Here is a 4,529-nt window from a genome sequence, read left to right as displayed (position 1 = left end):
TATGTACAACTCTTGTCTCTGTTATAGCTTCTGGGTTCGCTGGCTATGCTGGTTGGAACACAGAGGCGAGGGTGCGGCTGCAGAACAAATTGATTATCCTTGTGCTTGCTGCGAGAAAGAAGCTTTTAAAAAAGAAAAATGTGGTTGATCTCTCTTTCATAGGAATCGGCACAACACGAAAGTGAAATGTGCCTTCACAGGAGCAGTTGAATGTTTATTGTGCATCGATGTGCAAGTTCACATCGATGCACAATATTCACAATGCACACAAGTTCATCGATGTGAACTTGCACATCGCTATTTATATTTCGTTGGTGTGGCACTAGACGCACCAACATTAGACACTGGATTACACGTGCCGGAGCATTGCGTAAATTTGACTGAAACCACAGGTGCTCGCAAACCGTGCGAACGAAACCGAACTGGTTGTCAGCGAATTGTTTGGTGAATTCAAGGTTCGCTTCAACGAAAACAGCATGATTTGCAGGTCAGCAGCTGTCTTGTGGGTGTGCTTGGAGACCGAAGTCCTACTGGCGGGTCGCTTCGGCAAAGGTGCGGCCACTTCGGTCGTGCTCCATGGCATGTACGGCAAATGGTTGAGTTGCGAAGAGCTCAGCTTGTGGAATGCAAGAGACAGAGTTCGCAGCCCGCAGCAGTAGCGCCAACTATCGGTGCACATCAGCATCGCAACGCACTACTTTGTTTGACCTCTCCTAGACGGCAGCACCACCTGAATAGAGATTCTTATAGGAAAGGGTGTAAGGCGTGTTTGTAGAGCTAAACAGGCGTGAGTCATAGCCCAGTTGGCAAAGCGTCTGACACCTCCCAATGCGGCCAAAGTGATCGTGGGCTCAAAATTTAGCGCTGCTGCGTCAGTGGAACATGTTCTGGCGATGTCATTTCCGTGACGGATATGACGTCGGTGGGGTTTTGTTGTACCCCGGAATAAAACACTTTCGTGTTAAAATTGGTGCTGAGATGATGCCACTTGCCTTAGCATTTCAGGACTTCAGCAAGAATGATCCCCACATTTGAAAAGGCTGAAAGCGTCCAGGCAAAGGAACTCTCACATTAATTGGCTTAAGGTAAGCCGCCTGCTTGTAACCACATGTTCTTAGGTTTTATTCCTGTCCCTGCCACAGTTTTTTTTTAAGGCTAAAGGAGTGAATCTCAAGCGTGTGCGTTGTGAGGTATAGAAAATGGCGTGGTCCAAAAAAGGTTGGAGTCGCGCGAGCCGGTGAGCATGAGCCCATGATCGCAGGCAAGCAGTGCAGGATGCGTGTCCGAAGGGGGCTTTGAGAAAGTACAACGCAGCGCCGGCGGAAAAGGTAAAAAGCGGCGCTGAAGGAAGGTAGGCCGCTGCCACATGCACACAACAAGCCGACTTGAGTGGTGAAGGCACCGACAGGGGTCAACAGGGGGCTCCTGGAGATGGCTAGCAAGTGGATCGGGCTTTTGAGAGTGCTGTTCATGGGGCTGGTCAACAGGTGATGTGCGCGGCTGCAAATTTCAACAGAAACTTCAACAGGAGTTACAAACTGTACGCGTAACTCTATATTTCGACGTGGTGCGTGCTTTTACACGGCGGATAAACCTAGGCTTGCATCAAAATTGACGAATTGATTAAGTCTGCCGCAAAGGGACGTTTTCAAAGTTTCAATTTCGTCGCCTAAATATTTTTATCAAGTTTCATCAAAGGTAATACAGTTGTCAAACATTATAGCTTTTGCAGTGAATTAACAACACCGCAGCAGCAGACATCAAAATATTTAGGCAGCAATCGTGCCGCCAACGCAGCGCTATGGGGAGGAATTGGAGCGACAGCGGAGTGCAGTTTATATACGTAGATGTTAAAAGTTGAAATCCACTCTAGAAATACAGTTATGCGGCTACAAAGGAAGGCTGTACAGCTTGATTAGATACTTCGCAAGGGTCCCAGTGCTTGATTTCACCTAGGGTCCACCGCCCATCGACATCATGAAGTCGATTTCCCGACTAAACTTATAACCAGGAGGCTAGCCGTTTGTAGCGCGAGCGTGAGCGTGGGGTATCATCGATAGCGAGCACTTACGCGCTCGTATAGGCTCAAGGCAGGAGCATGGATATATGGTTAGCAACCGCCACCAAAATGTTACAGAGAGGAAGACGTGAAACGAAGATGTATTTACAAGGCGTATTTACACCCGCCTTGGTGGCTCAGTGGCTAAGGCGTTGTGCTGCTGGGCACGAGGACGCTGGTTCGATTCCCGGCCGCTGCGGCCGCTTTTCCGATGGAGGCGAAAAGCAAAAACGCACGTGCGTACGAGATTTAGGCGCACGTTACAGATCCACAGGTGGTCAAAATTAATCCGGAGCCCTTCACTACGGCGCGCCTCATCGCCCGCGTTGCATCGGCGCGTTAAACCCTACAATCCATCAACCAACAAGGCGTATTTACAGAACAGAAGGCCCCGCGCAGACCAAGAACGCCAGAGCATCGGCTTCTTCCTTTTCAATACATGTACACCTCAGAGTCGATCTGAGCGCGCCCAGCGTGTTGTTTTGGCTACAATTTAGCACACGTGCGAGCAGGCTAGGCACTGGCGTTCGTGTCTTCTTCCTCTGTGGCTGATGCACCATAACAATGCTGTTGTACTTTATATGGCTAATGCGAAACAAAATAACGCAAAACTGCGGTGTCGCAGTCTCGCGTTGCATGCGCAGGGCAACTCTGGCTTTCACTGTAGGTGTGAGTTCGTTACAGATCTACCAAATCATCCAATGGGTGTTAATTCGATCGCCGCATTGATAAGAAGCAGCTCTCGCATTTTTGTTTTCTGCTTCAATGGCGCAGAATTTGCGGTGCAAACGTGACAGGAATGTAAAAATTACACATAACACTGTCAATTCCTATTCATTTTTTTCTATTCCTATTCATTCCTAGTCATTCATTCATTATTTTATTCATTCATTCATTCATTCATTCATTCATTCATCCTAGTCATTCATTCCTAATCATTCCTAGTCAATTCCTAAAATTAATTTAACTTCATATGATGCTTACTGAAAATAGTTAAAAGCGTGTTTTCGTGTATATTTGAAGTAACCTGCATTTGACTTGCAAATCGTTGTTTCCCGGCAACAAGTGTACTTCTCGATGACGCAAAACACCTGCTGCTCTGTGCTGTCGCTCTTTCTTGCGCTCAGTGCAGATGACAGAAAAGAAAAATACCAGGCAGCCTCACGCCGGAATACAAGACACAAGAACAGGCTTTTGACGCACTTCCCCTGCAGGTCTTGAGAGGGGGAGCAAGCCCCCACCCGCCACGCGCACCCGCATGATACACGCCTTGCAAAACGAGGGGAGCGGCGGTGGGCAACAATAGGACTGGTCATAAATGGGACCGGTTGTTGACGGAGCTGTTCCTCTGAGGGAACAAAAGGCAACTGAGGGGAAAGCCGCCTTGCCTGAGAAATGTTTCGCGCGGATAGCCACCCTAGCGCAGACTCGCAGCGGCCAAAACCACAACTGATGACACGATTGGCGCTGTAATTTATCTTCCTCAACACGTTGGCTTGCCCATGTCCTGGGCTGGGCTGGGCTCATAACACAAAATAAACACGCACGCATACACACTTACAACATTTGTCTCAGCACATCTCCGGCGGCGTCAAAATGCAGTCAAGCACTGAAATAATGTGGCTGCGATTTTTAAAAGTATTGGCGTAGCCAGGATTTTATATCGGATGGGGGAGGGGGGGGGGGGGGGGTTGAGCCGCCAGAGCTGCTCAAACGAGCTGGAAGTTGGCCGCGGAAGACACGCCAAAGATAGCAGAATCGGTGGCGACACGCCGACGGCACGAGATGCAAAGTTCTATATATGTGAAATAAGGAAATAACCCGAAATATCCTCTCCCCCCCCCCCCCCCTTTAATATGTCAAAATGGTGAAGAGGGAGCCAGAAGAACCGACCGGTACGTGCTGGAGCCTGGAAGCGTTATCTGGCGCGTGCGATTCACGTTCGCGCGAATCACCCGTCCTGGATGACCCCCCCCCCCCCCCCTCCTCCCCACTTCCCTCACGAGAAATTTCGGGGGGAGGACATGTTTTGACCCCCTGTACCCCTGAAGACTTTGGTAAAAGCCAGTTGTATTGTGCAATTAGTTTGAACATTTCGCTAATGCTTCAAGCATAACATCACCCTGCCGTTGTAACATAAATGTTATGCTTATGTTCAGATTTATTACGTTACCTGACAGTATTACCTCGAGCATTTTAATAACGTTAAATTTCTAAAATTACTTCAACGTTATGCCTTGAACATTGTAATAATGTTGCAATAAAGATGTTACCTATAACGTTGCTTTGCGGGTACTTCTTAACATTATAATAATGTTTACATTTTTACATCCCATTAATGTTCTGCCGTGAACATGCCCTGAACGTTATTATAATGTTTCAATTTGTACATTACTTTAATGTTGAGTCCTGAGCATTTTAATAACGTTACCATTTCTAACATTGGTGATAAGTTGTTTCCTGAACATGT

Source organism: Haemaphysalis longicornis, unplaced genomic scaffold, assembly GCF_048455015.1.
Source record: "Haemaphysalis longicornis isolate Haplotype H1 unplaced genomic scaffold, Haemaphysalis longicornis Haplotype H1 scaffold_898, whole genome shotgun sequence".
NCBI classification, from domain to species: Eukaryota; Metazoa; Arthropoda; class Arachnida; order Ixodida; family Ixodidae; genus Haemaphysalis; species Haemaphysalis longicornis.
The sequence above is the reverse complement of the archived record's forward strand: the minus strand, read 5'-3'. Positions refer to the sequence as shown.